The 17,197-nt window shown below is 44.7% G+C and overlaps 1 long non-coding RNA gene across 1 annotated transcript; it reads right to left on the reverse strand.

Moving 5' to 3' along the window:
• Positions 1 to 3,622: 3,622 nt before the first annotated feature.
• On the reverse strand, positions 3,623 to 16,818 carry LOC108313889. Its single transcript, XR_001829269.2, has 4 exons — positions 13,665 to 16,818; positions 9,110 to 9,217; positions 7,299 to 7,398; positions 3,623 to 6,581 (listed from the first exon to the last, which is right to left on the reverse strand). It is a non-coding gene; the product is annotated as an uncharacterized LOC108313889 (long non-coding RNA).
• Positions 16,819 to 17,197: the final 379 nt, after the last annotated feature.

Raw genomic sequence — 17,197 nt, forward strand, 5'->3', positions numbered from 1 at the left:
CCTAGCGGAAATGGAGAACAGTGCTCTCCCTCCAAATAGGGAGATTCTAAGGGAGCTGATTTGAGGGAAATAGGTGATGACGGGAACCCAGCAACTAGAAATCTCAAAACAGAATGAAACAAAACACTATTATCAGCACCTAACCAGCCAGGAGTTTCCGTAGAATCCAAGGGTTTCACCCTTTACTATGCGTAAATCAGCCAGTGTTTCAGCATCCTCATCATCGATCTTCCGCAGTTTTAGCATCCTACTCAGTGATACATTCTAGTCCGCATTCCTGAGGCTGGAAAACTTTACTCATGTCTCACTTGAATCCCACCTGCTGCAGCTGAAGCTCATTTCTCCCTGCTCTGTTCTGGTGGCCATGGAAAAGAACCAGTTACTGGTTTTTCCTTAATCCTGCAGACATGTGACGAGTTAAAAGCACATCTTTGCCTCGCCCACCCCTGCTTAGTTGTTCAGGATGTTTTGAATTGGTAAATTCTGGAGAAACTCTGACAAATCTTTATGCTCAGGGGAACAAGATCTAGCGACCAAGCAAAATCAAAAATACAGCAACAACACCCCTGTTCTGGTTTGTCAAGAAAAACCCTTTGCCCAGACTCTCCATTTTCAAACAGAATGCAGCACAGTTTAAAGAGTATTTTGTCTTCCTTTTCTGGAACCCATTGTGTGTCTCGTCAGGACAATTAGCTGCTGATACAGCTGCAGATGTCCAAGTATTAAACCTCCCATGCAGGTCCATCTAGCTTGGAAGAGAGTAAAACCTCTGGGTGAAATGCGTGTGTCTGAGTGTGCATAGAGAGGGTGCCTGGGGCGAAGAACGGACTGTGCCTGGTTTTCCAGCTCGAAGCATTCATGGCCTCTCTCTTTCAGGCTCAGGAGGCTGTCCCCGCAGCAACACTCACACACTGTGGAACTGAATAATCGTTGGCAAGATCTAGGGGACAGTAAGCCAGATTGGGCGGGGAAAGCATTCCATTATTATAACACAATGCCATAATAGGATACAAAATTCTTTTCATATTAATTCTTATACAACGGGAATCTGAAATCTCGACTTTTACAGTGAAAGGGGAAGTAAAATGCAGCCAGCTCTTTGTTGTATTTTTGCAACCAAAGTTATCTTATTCATCCTGGGGGGCTGTGTGGGCCTTAGCTGCCTGCGTTCTGCTCCCTCTGCGTCTAGAAAGGCTTGCGGTTCTCCCAAGGAGAAGCATGGAGCTCACTCAGCACCTCCTCCCAGAGTCCCTCCCTGCATGCGGGTGCTGTTCCTGGGAAACCACCCCTCCCGGAAGGCTGTGCTCATTCTTCTTGCCCCGTGACCAGAGTGCTTTTGGGTGTGGAGCCAGAGTGTAACCAGGCTTCCTCCAACGACTGAGGCTTGCAGTGCCTGCAAAACTGATGGGCACCACACTGATATCCCAGTGACCTCCAGCCCCCACCCACCTGTCCCTGAGGTGACGGTGGGATGCTCAGTGGCAGGGCTGTGGAGGACAGGAAGCTGTCCTTCCCGGGCCACTCTTCCTGAGCCTAGCAGAGGCCGGCGTGTTCCCTGTTCATGTTGCTAATAGGCAAACTCACAGACCGGGCATGGGCACTGGGACCCAAAAACCTGAATGCTATTTCTTTTTTTTTTTTAATTGTACTTTAAGTTCTGGGGTACACGTGTAGAACATGCAGGTTTGTTGCATAGGTATACATGTGCCATGGTGGTTGGCTGCATTTGTCACCCCATCATCTATGTTAGGTATTTCTCCTAATGCTATCCCTCCCCTATCCCCCCACCCCCTGTTATCCCTGCCCTTCCCCCAACACCCTGACAGTCCCCAGTGTGTGATGTTCCCCTCCCTGTGTCCATGTGTTCTCTTTGTTCAACTCCCACTTATGAGTGAGAACATGTGGTGTTTGGTTTTCTGTTCTTGTGTTAGTTTGCTGAGAATGATGATTCCAGCTTCATCTATGTCCCTGCAAAGGACATGAACTCATCCATTTTTATGGCTGCATAGTATTCCATGGTGTATATGTGCCACATTTTCTTTATCCAGTCTATCGCTGATGGGCATTTGGGTTGATTCCAAGTCTTTGCTGTTGTGAACAGTGCTGAAATAAATATATGTGCACATGTGTCTTTATAATAGAACAATTTTTAATTCATTGGATATATACCCAGTAATGAGATTACTGACTCAAATGGTATTTCTCGTTCTAAACCTTGAGGAATCACCACACTGTCTTCCACAGTGGTTGAATTAATTTACACTCCCACCAACAGTGTAAAAGCGTTCCCATTTCTCCACATCCTCTCCAGCATCTGTTGTCTCCTGACTTTTTAATGATTGCCCTGAATGCTATTTCTAACTTGGCTGTGTCCCTGGGCTTTGGTTTCCTACCACAGAGCCTGGGTGGAGAAGTCGCTGGGCAGGGCTAGGCAGCAGACTTGGGGTGGATACCAGGAGACATGGGGCCTTAGCTTCATAAAAATGTAGAAATGAGTTTAGCAGCCTTCATGACCTCGTTCATATAACTCCAGTCTCTGATCTGGCCATGGAAGAGATTGAAATATATTCAAACAAACCCCTACAAACTCTGTAGCATAGGAATTTAAACTCTTATCCTGAACTCATTTTTGGACTTATATTTAGAGTATACATTTATTTAGAATATTTAAAAAGAGCCCTTCCTAAAAATCTCTATAAATTTTAAGTGCCAATAAGCAACCTTCTCCAAACCTCCAGCCCCCCATGAGATCAATTCTTTTGCAAGTACCCTGCAAGTTAGGGGCTGCCCAGGCAATGTTTCAAACCCTTTAAATAACACCTTGTGGGGAAATGATGACACATTCTCTCATTTTCCATTAGTTTTCTATTTGTTCTTTGAATGAAAGAGACGCCATATGTAAATGTGATTATTATTCTCTCAATTTCCTCTGTGCAAGTTGGGTACCAGAATCTCCTCGGCTGTTTGAACAGGATTTACTTGAATTTCAATGGTGAATATCAGCGAAGGAAAGCAATAAAATCCATGAAAAATTGACACTGATAAAGGGTACCACAGGCCCCCCAGGGCTACCACTCTGAGGGTCACCAGGAAGTGACCATGATTTAATGAAGTGGTGCTCCCTCTGATTAGGATGAAATGAGCCTGGCATCTTCTACGGCATAAATACCATGTTTCTAAGCATGCCAAGCCAATGCTTTCAGCATCTGAATTTTTTCCCAGCCTGAGTGAGCTGGCAGTGGACAGCAGAGGACATTCCACTGAAATCGGGCCATCGGGAGCTGAAGACAAAGGCAGCTGATTCAAGTGCACCAAATCGGAGTTTCTCTAATCAAATATATTAAACCCACCATCATTCTTGATTGTTTTAATGGGAAGAAAGGGCAGCTGTGGCCTTCATTTTCTAAGCATTTTCTGTAGTGCCGTGGGGGCTGGAGGAAGGGGACGGGAGGGAAAAGTGGGTGGGAAGGGAAGAGAGGTAGAGATGGCTAAGAAGCTATAGGAAGCTAATGTCTTTTGTCTTCAAAGTAAAATGATTTTGCATGCTGTTCAGATCCACACGGAGAGTTCCCAGAGCTGTAACTCACTAAGAAAAACTCGAGATAAGCAGTTGGTAAAGCACTTTTACTTAGGAGTAGAAAAGCGGCCCCAGACAGACCGGGACTTGGAATACTTGGGCAAAGAAGCCCTGGTGACTAGCATTCAGTGGATCTGCTTCAGTGGTTACATGGGAGCCTGCTCAGTGGAGCATGACCCCCTCCTAGCCCCACATATATTTATGTTTTGTAAAAAATAATTTAATTTTCAAGACGTTTGTAGGAACTCATCTCTACTCCTTTGATAACCTTCCAGGCTAAGAGCAAAATTCACAAAAGCCTTTTTTCACCATTAGAACAATAGGATTTGAAATTCTAGTTAAGAAACTGATGTCCCAGCCTCTTTTTTTTTTTTTTTTTAAATAGTTTAACAGATGAGGTCCAAGGGTGATACTTCCTGGCCAGAGTGCAGTACCACATACAGTGTCTTGGTATGCACCTCCAGCTTCAAAGCCGAGCTTGGGCGTGTGATGTCACTTCCTCCAGCTGCTGAGTTGGTAACAGGATGAACTTGAGCAAGATAGGAACCAGACATTCCACTGTGTCATTCATTATTTCACTCCATTGTAAGGCAGGAGACTTAGGTAGACACTGTTTTAGTACTTGGAGCTTAAATGCACTTTGCGAAGGAACAAAGGTCTGGAGCTGTGGTGTGGGGCTCACAGGCTCACAGGCTCACACAAGCTAACGTGAGTCATCAGGAGAAAGGGCTTTGGAAGCTGGTGCCTGTTACAGCCTGAAGCCAGCCTGTTTCTGAGCTGGAACGTGAAAGGCAGCTGGCGGTGTCAAAGGGGCAGAGAATAAAGCCACAGTGTAAAATGAAGACACAATTCAGCAAAGAGAAGATGCTATTAAAATGGTTTCTGCTCCTCCAGCTTCTTTTGGAGGGCCCCCTTTTGGAGACAAATGATTCTGTTCTTCTTTAAAAAAAAAAGGAGATGGAGGTTCCTTTCAGAAAAATGTTATTGGACTCTTTTTAAATGTCCCTATTTGAAGGGAATTAAAGGGAATGGCATAAGGCAGCGTCTATATACCCAGGGGCCATTGTAGCAAGTGACACAATGCCGGCCAAATGAAGCCCTCTATCCTTTGGAGGAAATCTAGTAATTCAGTCAATCAGCTCCAGTCTCCAGGCATCCATGGTGGGCCTCCAGCCCCTCCAGGGAGGGTCCTTCCTTTGCCATGAGACAGCTGGGCGAGGCAGGCTTTGGGAGAGGAAGAAATTGCCAGTGCATTCCTCCCCACGCTCCCTCCCTGCTCCCTCTCTCACACACAATGCTCTTTTGTCCCCATGACCCCCATCCCTTAGCATGGCTTGAGCTGGCCTGGAGGTGATTGCCAGGGAGCAGCTCAGCTCCCAGCATCTTCTTCTTGCAGTAGCTCTGTGGGATGGGGCCTCCTCCACAGCCCTGGAGTTGTGTCAGGAAGTTGGGGAGGCATCAGCTGTTCCCAGCTTGCTCAGGTCTGGAAGGTCCTGAGGATGGCTGTCCCTTTTCATCTGTGGATGGTGCCTGGGGCACAGCTGGGGTAGGGGTGGGGGTGAGGGTGGAGAGAACACCAGGCAAGCAGTTTAGCGACTGACTGGCAGCCAAATCTGGTGATGAATTTAGCTCCATCACCAAATTTACTGAGTAAGCCGTAGACAAGTAACCTAACCTCTGCTATAGTCTAGTCTCTGCAAAATTAGAGGCTGGTGGAGTCAACATCAAGGTCTTTTTCTGTTCCAGTGCTGTGAACTTCTCGTCGGTAACTGAGGAGATAGCATAGGAAGCACTGTGGGCTTCTGAGTCAGACCGGCCCTCAGCTTGTATTCTGACTTCACCACCGTGTGGTTTTGTGCAAGGTATAAAGCTTCTGTTTCTCTTTTGAAAGAATATTGGGTGAAGTCATACCTACCATACAAAGATGTGTAAGTTTTATGACCCGAATTAAAAGACAGAGCCTGGGACATTGCCCAATACACAGGACATCCTTCTACACGTCAGCTTTCCTGGTAACCCATCTGACATTGGATGTCAAACAAGTACTTAACAAAAATCCACGTTAGTTAAAGATGCTTGACATTTGAAAAGAAATTATATAGCACTTCCATGTCATAGGTTACAGCTCCTAGACATTTCAATTTCAGACAATTTCAGAGACAAGTAAAGTTGAGAAAAACAAAACAAAACAAATCAATCAGGATTGATAGCAGATAGAATTGCCAGCTTTTAAAATTTTGGCCAAGTAAGTTTGTTAAAGCAAAAGTCTCATCTGCTCTCATTATCCTTTCGAAAACAAGGTCACAATGAGTAATCAATCTTTGCTAGGGATGGACACTTGTCCTAATTAAACTGACATATGTAGGTCACACATGTATTCTTATTATACACCCAATGCATATGAATGTTGTCCTTCCTTTCCCTTCTATTTACAACTCGCTGTGGGTGTGTGACACTTTGTCCCATTCTGCTACCAAGATGGGGCCGTTTGTGGGAAACCAAGGTCTTCTTATTTATGTACTTTATGAGCAAACCTGTCTCTGCTACTTTCCTTCTTTTCCCTTTTACTTTTCTCTCTAGGCCCCCTACTCCCGTGCACAGCCCCGCGTGCGTTTACAAACACACATAATGCTATGGTGCATTGGGCACCCAATCTACCCCGATTTTTTTTCAGAAATGAGCAAACTATTGCAAGTGCTGTACATTTTGATTCTATACCCTTCCTCCCTCCCTCCCACTGGAAGTGAAAGGGAAAGGGTTGCCCTTTCCCTTTTCTCAGGAGCCTTCTGAGTCTTCTCTAGAAAGGGGGTCCTCCTTTCTTTACCCTCCACTGCATTTGGGGGCTGCCTGGCTGTGCTGACCCTTCTGGGCAGAGAACAAGGTATACAGAAAGCACAGCAGCCTCCTCCCTTCTCGTCCTGTGCCTCAGTAGGCCTGGGGCATCTATAGGGCTTCCGGCCCTCTCCTCCTCTCAGCCACAACTTCTGCTGTCCTGGATGAAGTCCTAGGAAAGAAAGGCTTTTGAGTCAGTCGGTTTGTCCCCCTGCCCATTTCCTCCTCCTTCTCCTCCTCCTCCTTCTTTTTCTTTTCTTTTTTTTTTCTTTTTTTGAGACAGAGTCTCGCTCTGTCACCAGGCTGGAGTGCAGTGGCACGATCCAGGCTTACTGCAACCTCCACTTCTCGAGTGCAAGCGATTCTCCTGCCTCAGACCTCCCAAGCAGCTGGGACTATGGGTGTGTGTCACTACGTCCAGCTAATTTTTGATATTTTAGTAGCGACAGGGTTTCACCATGTTGGCTGGGATGGTCTCGATCTCTTGACCTCATGATCCTTCCGCCTCGGCCTCCCAACATGCTGGGATTACAGGCGTGAGCCACCGCGCCCAGCCAACCCCTTTCCTTCTTAATGGGAGAAGGCAGGAGACTTCTGGGCAGGTGCCTGTGGTTGGGGGCGAGGGCTAAGCATGCGGGACTGGGATGGGAAACTGGACTGCTGATTTGAGTTCTCACACTGCGGCCTCGCTTTGTGAATTATAGAAATGGGACACACCCACAATTAAATATACCCACCCAAAGGCTCTTGAACGCCAGTGTTAAGGGACTTTGACTGCTCCCTTGTTCCTGCTGCCTCTACCCGGCTCACTTCCCTTTCACCCAGTGGAGTGGAGCTCCTACCAGCTTGCTCCCCACCAGGCTGGCCTGTTTCTGCTGCTTCCCTTTACCTTTCTGCTGCCAGCAACTACAGCCATGCTGGGATCACATTTTCTTTGCAAGGGCAGTGACCCTTCTTGTAGACATATTTCGTCTCTGTGGGAGGTCTCTCTATGGTCAGAAAGGAACACACAGAAAATCCATTAGGCCCAATATCCCATCTCTTTCTGGGGTAATAGATGTCAGTGCTACTTGCTGAGATCTGAGTCAGAAATCTGCAGCCTCCTGGAGCTGAGTGTGGCTGAGCTCATTGATCCAGCTGGCCGGCTACACGGACATGCGGCGCGGTGGCAACTCTCTGCTCATGGGGCCTGGGCTGTGCCATACGCAGATGGCAGTCACACACAGAGGGTGGCCAGGGCCTTCACCTCTTCTGCCTGTTCCCTCCCCCACACCCTGCTGTTTAGTGGAGCAGGTTCTGGCAATGCACGGAGGAAGAAGCCAGCGAGGAAGTGGGGTGGGGTGCACGTTTAAGCTGGGCTTTATCTTTTTGGGGCTTGTGAGTTTCTTTTGAAGTGATTTGGACCGTAAAGAACAACGGTGCTTGTTTTTCATTTGGGAGGCTTCAGTGCTACCAAGAAGCGTCTTAAGTGTGAAGAGTCTCACTGAGGTTGGCGCGCTCTCTCTTCATGTGGTTCGCAGTTCTCATGTTTTACTTAGTTTTGATGTGGTGGCTGTAGCCAATGAAAGCTATTCCCCACCCCGCTCCCCAGTCACAGTTCAAAGTTATAAACTGAGAGTTTTGGGTTTCTGTCTTCAACGTTTCCTCTCTTTGACGTCTCTGCAGGACCAAGAATGCCAGTTTTTCAGTCACTCCCAGGAGCCTTCATAGGGACCAGTGGGCGGCTTGGGAAGGAATGTGGAGAGTCAGGACATGTGGCCCCCTGCCTTGGCAGGTATCCTGAGTGCAGACCAGGTTCCACCAACTGTGCTAAGAGCCAAAGATGCCTTGGGCACTCCCAGCTTACCTGGGGACAGAGAGAGGACTCCACCATGCTCTCTTGAACACCACCAATATCCTCTTAACTTCGTAAATCCAAAGATTCTTTTCAGTTTTCATAATCCTTTACCTCCTTCCTGTTCTAGGTCCTGGTGACCTTCCCATCTTTGTTCATTATTTTCTTCAGTAAATGCCTAATAAATGGCTAATTCGTGTGCCTTGGGAGTGGTACAGCGTCACGGTTAAAGGCAAGACAGAGCATCTGTCTGCACAGCCAGCCCTGACTTGTCTTAGATGTGTGATCCAGGTAAGTTATGCAGCCTCTCTGGGACTCAGTTTCCTCACCTATTGAATAGAGTTGATAATCTTACTGATCTCATAAGGTTTTGTGAGGATTAGATAATATGGGAGACATGCATAGAACAGCGCCCTGGCACATCACAGGTGCTCAATAAATAATGGCTGCTGTTGTTATAATGATAATTATCACTGTGCCAAGCACTAGGAATATAGCTAATCGTCATGGTCTCTTCCCTCCCGGAGCTTACAGGCCAGTGGCGGGGACAGCCATCCCACACGTGAAAGTGAGTGTGCTCCAGTGAAAACAGCCAGAACAGAGCTGTGCTCTGATAACCTATGCTGTTCACTATTCCGCATTCCCCGGTCTCTAACCCTTCTTTTCCTTTCTCCACCCCTGACTTGTCTTTCTCTTTTCTTCTACAACGTAGTGACTCCACGGGATTCTGTTTTTATTTCTTCTCCATGCCCCCTACGCCTCCTTCCAGACTTTCCAGTAGGACTAGCAGAGAAGCCTCAGGATGGATCAAAATATTTCACAGCTGTTACCCAGGAGTCACCTGGGGCAGGGGTGGAGCAACTTACATGTGCAGGCTTCCCTGTGACAGGAGGGTGGCCACAGATGGCCCCCCTGCTCAGCAGTGAAGTCTCTTGCAAGTCACCTAAGCTCTCTACAATTCAGTTTACTCATCTCTAAAAAGGAGAGAATCCATTATGTGGGATTAGTTGAATACACACACACACACACACACACACACACACACACACACCCAACATACATATATACACATATATGTTGTCAAATATACAATCTATGGGCACATATAAACATATCTACATAAATGTATGTCTATGTGTATATATGTATATATTTATACATATATATGTGTATATCTATACATAGATATACATATTTTCCTTGCAAGAGCAGTGACCCTTCTTGTAGACATATTTTGTCTCTATGGGAGGTTTCTCTATGGTCAGAAAGGAACACACAGAAAATCCATTAGGACCAATATCCAATATATGTATTTATACCTATATACACATAAACATATACATATACGCATATATATTAATATTAGTATATATACATGTGAAAAAAATCTCAGTTCCATGCCTGACCCATAGTAAGCCCTCAGTCAATGGTAGCTGTAGCTCTGATTATGAGCCGGAGCTTTCGTGTGGATTGTGGTTATTAAAGCTCAGTTTCTGAAATATGGAAAAGTAGCCCTGTACAGTGTAACTCAGGCTTGTGTAGTCACTAAGCAAGGAATATGGAGACAAAGTTGACCCTGACAGGGTCATGTCCTTAAAGGGTTTCACAGGGCAGATTTGTGCACAGGTAACTATAATGCAAGCCAAACTCTAGAAGACAATCAAACTGAGGAAGTCCAGAGTGGAAGCAATTCTGCTTAGGTCATCAGAGAAGGTATCTTTAAACTCAGGCACTTGAACTCACAGAATCAGAAAAATAATGATGGGTGGATAGGGCTGGAGGGAGGGCATTCTTAGTGGAAGGCAGAAGAAAGTGTTTGAGCCAAGGCACAGGTTCAGGCAATCTCGTGGCTGGTCTGGACTCTAACCATCTGGATACAGTGCAGCAGACATTGAGAGGCTATTTCTGGAAAGGCAGGCTGTAGACTGTGGTAGAGGGTTTGAAAGCTGTTGAAGAGTTTGCAGCCAACCACACTTTTGAGCTACAAAGGCATTGTCCTAGAATAACTCAAAGGATCCATCAAGAAGATCCTAGCTTTCAAAAAGAAGACGGATTTAACAAAAGGAAGAGACTTTCTAAAATAAGGAAATAAAACCGAGTTGAAGCATGCCAGCAGCAGCAGCTTCTTTGTTTCTACTGGCAAAGGACTCTGACATGAACAGTCACAGTGCCATAGCTGCCATCAGATTAAAATTGTCAACAGATTTCTATGTGTAATAGAAACTTTCAACTTTTTTTATTACTTAGAAGAAAAAACATGGAGCCAAGCCACAGACATTTTGGTGTTATTAAGTTTTGGTATTTGAGCCTGGTTATGTTGAGGTAATAATCTCAACACCAATTTTTCCCCATCTGATCCATCTTCTGCATACACCAGAACCTTCCAATAGCTCCTCACTACTGAATAAATAATTTCCAAACTCCTAAGTTTGATTTACATCCTGCTTTACTCCTTCGGCTTCTTCTCCTTGTGTCCCCCCATCCTTGAAATCTATATGTTGAAATCCTACCCTCCAGGATGGTATTGAGAGGTGGGTCTTTGGGAGGCGATTAGGTCATGAGGGTGGAGCCCTCATGGATGAGATGAATGTCCTTATAAAAGAGGCCCCAGAAAAACTCCCTCGTCCCTTCTGCCATGTGACGACACAGTAGAAGAGAACCACCTGTGAACCAGGAGGAAGAGGGCCCTCACCAGACACAGCATCTGCTGATCCTTTGATGTTGGACTTCACAGCCTTCAGAACTGTAAGAAATACATTTCTGTTGGTAGAAGTCACCTGGTCCATGGTATGTTGTTACAGCAGCCTGAACGGACTCACACACCTTGTCATTCTTCTTACGAGTCCTTACCCTGAACATATTTAACTCCTCATAGTTGCTTGAGGATGCTCTGCTCCAGTCTGCTCTGTGCTTTTGCAAATATGACTCCCTCTTTATCTTCTTGGCCTGGTTAATCTCTCCTCCTTACCTGAAGCCCTCTTCTGAGGCCACCTCCTCTGAGCAGATTTCCTAAACCCCTGTCAGGTGATGCTCCTCTTTGGCACTCACGTAGCAACTGTGGCTGTGTTTGCAATGGCATCTCTTCCGCCTTATTGCAATCACCAATTTTGCTGAACATCTTCCCCATGTGCTCGCGAGCTCCTGAGGGCAAGAGTTGCTTCTCTCATCCTTATATCCTCAGTGCCTGGCATATAGTATGAATTAGAAAATCTTTACTTAATTAATAAAGAGCAATTCAATGAGCCCAAAACATATTGTTCATCTCAGCAAGGCCTTAAGATATTTTCAGGGCCTGGAGCCAGTCCTAGCCTTGTGTCCAGCCTACTGTTTAATCTTGAGTACTTAGTCTGAAGGAAAGAAAATAATCCATCCTTCAGGAAAAGGTAGGGCCCTCTTGAGAATTTAAAAAATGTTCACTTTGACTGAGGCCAGTGTATAAATGCGGTCTTAGACTTTCTTGCTTCAAAATCAACAAATCTGTAGCTAAAAATTCACAGTTCTGTGCCCCTATCTTATATCTCCTAAATCAAATCCCTGGAGGATGGAACCTGGAAATCGGCATTTTTAACCTGTTCCCTTGGTGATCCTGATCTACTCTCAAGCCTTGGAACCTGTGACTCAGGCAAAGTCTCAAGTCAATGCAATTGTAATATTGGTTTGGGAGCTCAGAAGGGGCAATGCACATTGATGCAGTTTTTGTGGTTCAAGGATCCTCAGTGAGACTCAAACCTCTAGAGTAAACTATATCCCATGCAGGCCAACATAGGTGAGCACTAGATTTCAGCATGAAACTTCTCTTCTGTTTCCTTTGTTCTGTGGTTTTTGAAATGTTTACAGAAGAAGGAATGGGACCAAGATTTTCTGAATGTTATATTATCCGACTTGGTTATTGGAACAAGGGCTGTAGACATGAGCAGTCAGAACAGCTTGACAGGCAAGTGAAGGTCATTAGAAAAAGCCCCACCATGGAGGGAGTGGGGAAGATCTGTGTCCCTCTATTTGCAAACAGAAATAAATAGACCACTCTGTAGGGTCCCAAGTAGCAGGTTTTCTGGTGTTTGGTCACTTTCTGGTTCCAAAGAGTAAACAGCAAGTAACCCAGAGGAGCTCTCAGCCTCTACCTCCTAACCAGAGGGCCTCCATCAGACTGTGGCCTTCCCTCAGGTTAGAGAAGACAGAGAAGGAATTTGAGGTTGTGGTGGCTCTGGTATTACTCAAGTATGGTTTCCATTGAAAACAGGAGACAGAGGGGGCTAAGGACATCGGCCTGGGCTTTTCTGGTCTATCTCTTACTGCATGAGAGGGCTGACCTGTTCCTGGCCTTGCTTCCAGCCTACCGTTTCCTCCCCTAGATGAACTATGGTTCAGCTGGTGTAGAGAGGAAAGGCTCTGGGCCACGTGGTAACAGACGAAACGGAGGTAGGTGGTTGTGCCCCATCAGGATGTTTTGCTAATGGCTCAGTCTGGTAGCATGCCATCACCATCTGAGGATAACACAGATGTGGAGGTAAAACCCTAGTCAAGATAATGCTGTAACTACAAGGAGACAAGAAACATCAACAAATAAGAGAAGCAAGAGGTTAGAAATGTCCCTTATCTGTGAAACTAAAGGCAGAAAGAAAAACTGAATATACACTGCCAGATGGTTAAAGAGAAGATTAAGGGATGTGTCTCTGATAAATAAGGAGCTGTGATCTATTTCTTCATTTTATGTATTTTTATTTTTTGAAATTGATAATGAGTTAGAAAAACCTTGGAAATTAAGTTGACCTAGAAGCAAAGGAGAAAACTGGGTTTTTTCCTAGTCATTTCCCCCAACACTGAAGGTCAAGGAGACAAATTTTTTTCTTTTCTTCTTTTCATATATATCTATTTTTTTCCCTTTTTGCTTTAAATGTTGTCCTTGAAAAGAAAATGGCTTTAGCTAATACAGGATTCTAATCACATTGTAAGACTATCATAATGAAATTGTAACCTTTGACAATGTCAAATCTGCAAGGTGTGGTAAGATGCAGTGATTAATGTTTACCATGCAGGTACTTTAAAACTCATTTGCCCTGAAATAACCAAGAGAAAGTTCTGTATAACAGAACTTTATCTAAACTCTTACTTACCTTGTAACATCTTTAAATTCTTACTAGTACAATCTAGAATAAAAAAAGTAATAGACAAGTAAAGGCCCTCAAAAAAAATATAAATCCTGGCTAACGTAAACTCGATGGGTCTATCAAGTTACAATAACAGAAAAAAACCTCAAAAGCTAAAATGAGGGGTGATTATTTGTATTTCCACAGATTTTTCAGATTTGCTACAGGCTTGTTTTAACTGAATATTCATCATGATTTACGTCTCCATTTTTTTTTTTCTGCACACCATTTTTTAGGGATAGATTTATCAAATAAAACAAGTATATATAGTTACCCATTTGTTGAATCAGCATGTCTCTTACAGCTCTGTTCTTGGAATAATTAGGTGTCACTTTTCTAGCAGTTGCTTTAAGAAACACTGATCCCAGGCAGGTCTTTGTGACCCTGCCAGACTGACAAGCAAGGACTGTTGTGGTGTTTATACTTCTTGGGTATGGACAGCTTATCTGCCGCACGTGCGTGGGTGTAGGATTCTGGAACACAATCAATGATAGGACTCGGCATTGTTAAGCGCTGAAGGACTTCATGTGTCCATGGCTAGTTAGACCCGTGCTTGTCACACACAGCCATATGGTAGCTTCCCACCTTGCTAAACCATGTCTCTTCTGCTTATCTCAGAAATACGTTTCCAGACTTCTCAGTAAGAATGGCATTTGGGTACCTGTTGTATTCTAGTTAGCCATCCCTGAGTCACCAGGGTATGCCAAAGCATCACACGGCCTTTCTATTGTGATATTGCTATAGACTGAATTATACCCCCCTCAAAATATGTTGAAGCCTTAAGCCGCAATGTAACTATATCTGGAGATGGGCCCTTTAGGAGATACAAAAGCTTAAATGAGGTCCTAAGAATGGGCCTCTAATCCAATAAGACTATGGTTTTACTGGAAGAGGCTGAGCTCTCTCTCTGTCTTTCTGCCATGTGAAGACACAATGAGAAGGCATAGTTTTCAAGTCAGGAAGAGAGTCTACACCAGAATCTAACCATGCTGACACCCTGATCTTGGACCACCAGTCTCCAGACCTGTGAACCAATGAATTTCTGTTGTTTAAGCCAGCCAGTCTATAGCATTTTGTTATACAATCCTGAAAAGATTACATTATTATACATGTAAAACCTGGTAAAAAAAAAAAATTGCTGAGAGGTACTTTCTAACTGAAAGTGCCATGCCTCTTTCTATTCTATCTTTGGAAATACGATTCTCTGTTTCTTCTATGGTGTTACGACTACTCATGGAAATACTGACAATGCTTATGTTAACATAGAACATTTACTGAGCTCTCATTATGGCCTGAGCACTGCTTATGCCGTAAGTGATTACACAGTGTTTGGTATATAAGTCAGTCACTGGTCTAAATTATTTGAAAATGTTAATTTTTATAACAACTCAGGTTGTTAATATTATCACCCCCATTTTATACTGGGGTAACTAATGTTAAAAAAAAAAAGTTTGTTTTTCCAAGGTTATTAATAAGTAAGCCCAGATTTGGACCAAGAAAGCCTGGTTTCAGAATCCATACTGTTAACCCTTCTGTTATCTTGCCTATGAAAAGTTTGTTATAGCTCTTAAACCATACCACAATCCTACAAAGCAGATGTTATTAGTTTTCTTATTTTGATGATGGAGAAACTGAGGTACAGAATGGCCATGTAATTTTCCCGGTATCAGACAGTCCAACCTGAGCAAGATAATTCTAGAGGCTTCCAGCCTTTTCTTCTCTGTGGGTTACCTCAAGATGACAAGGCTGGAGGCTGACTGTCTTCTGCAGGTGGTATTTAAGAACTTCTGTGCAAAGGGTTGAGGTGCTTAACAGCTACTAAAACGGGGTGTGTGTTTCAGAGAAGCAGACAGAGGTTTGTGACATTTTCCAGGCTGCAGGTACGAGATCTATGCCCTACTGAGTTCCATATGCTTTACCGAGGGTCTACTATCTCAGAGGCACTGAGAGAATTCGAATCTCTGGAGTCTGATTGTCAGATTCCATGTGTTCAGGAGTCAAAGCTTCATCTGGAGCGGGAACAACTTCTCTGGCTCAAAGTCTGCAGTGCACCTGCAGATTTCCCATTAAACTGCCTGCTGAATCAGGAATAATGATTCTCAGGGGGAAGAGATATTATTTGCATTTGAATTAATGTTGAGTTCAGAGTCACAGATTCCTCATCAAGAAGGATTTAGAGCAATTGCTGATATCCTGGGGATCTGTGACCAGCTCATTATTTCCATCTCACAGGGTAGTGCTAGAATTTTTAATTTTTTTCAAGTCTTCTTTCGAAAGTTTGGCTCTCTTTATCCCCATGATCATAATTATAATAATTTTGAAACATCAGTCTGCTCAGATATCAAGGTGTTGAATGGATAATTTCACTTTAATGAATTTGTCTCATATGGGCTTATTTTCCACATCTGTCCTAAGCTGAATAGCTAACTGGTTAATATGAGAACTGTTCCGTTTCATTAGCTTCTCCCTGTTGATTTCCTTGAGGTGGAACTGATACATTGCCAGTTGCAAGCTCTGTCAGCTCTTTCCTTTTAGGCAAAGCACGCATCCAAATTCTATTCTCAGGCACTGATGCCAACTAAGAAGAATAAAAAATGAAATAGTTTCATCATCCAGATAAACTGCAGGATTCCATATACCCGGTGGCTTCTGAGAGATTAGCAAGTACTTGTTATGGACGTCATAAACCCTTGTACCTGAGGCCACGGTGGGTAAATTGTACAAGTAAGGCCACAGAGCCCTGGCAGGGATGGGTATGGGCTGAGGAGCAGAGAAGGAAAGAGGTTTGGCTGGTGAACTTAGGAAGGAGAGGACGGGGAAGGAAATGGGGTGGCAGTGGACCCAGGCAGCTTCGATGAAGGCCTTGAGTTGGAGTTTAAAATTTCCAGCCTCTTTGGAAGGAGGGCTCTTGATGCAGTGGCTAGTTCAGCCGAGATGGATAAATGATCAGTTAGGTTGCTCTTCCTCTAAGTGAGAAACTGACAAACAGGGAGGCAGAGCCCCTCTCACAGCAGGAACCAGAGTGTCCTTAAGGACTATGTCTGTTGGACATGACTAGATCTAGGACATGACTCTGTCCACAAGGACCCAGGTTCTTTCTGTCTGTCTTTCTGCTGTGATGTCCTTGGCAGTGGTTTCATTCTCAACCTTGCTCTCCTTCAAGGCCGTATCATGACTCCCAGAAAAGATCGGGGCTGCATGCTTGCTTCCTTGCTCACTTCCCTAGAGCAGGGGAAGGGGAGACTCTATCTTCATTCACAGGAGAAAAATTCATTTATCTGATTGGGCCAAATTGGTCAAGAGAAGAATCAAGCACATATGAGGCCTTGTGCCAGAATCCTTGTGCATCTTCCTTCCTGTCGAGTGGCAGCGTGGATGACATGTCATAGGATGTGCCTGTGTGGCTCTCCCTGCACCCACCAAGTTGTTCCAGCTATGAAGTGAACAAAGGCAACACCACTCATTTCCAGCAGGAAACGAGCCGCCAGGCCATTCCAGAGAGATTTGAAACTCCTGATGGGGCATAAAGGGTTAAGTGAGCTTGAGGCCCTCCCTTGTGAGGGGAAGTGGAAGACAGTGAAAAGAATGGAAGATACCAGTTTAATGGTAAGAAGGCCACTTACTGAGTTGAATGCCATCCCAACTTTAAACTAGATCAGCTTCTCAACCTCAGTACTGTGCTACCCTCAACTCGGAGCCAGACGTTTCCCCATCGTGGAGGGCTGTCCGTGATGGCGAAACACACTGAAGGATGTGCAGCAGTGTCCCTGGTCTCCACCCACTAGGGCCATTAGCATCCTTCCTCTC

This window comes from Cebus imitator, unplaced genomic scaffold (assembly GCF_001604975.1).
Source record: "Cebus imitator isolate Cc_AM_T3 unplaced genomic scaffold, Cebus_imitator-1.0 Scaffold145, whole genome shotgun sequence".
NCBI classification, from domain to species: domain Eukaryota; kingdom Metazoa; phylum Chordata; class Mammalia; order Primates; family Cebidae; genus Cebus; species Cebus imitator.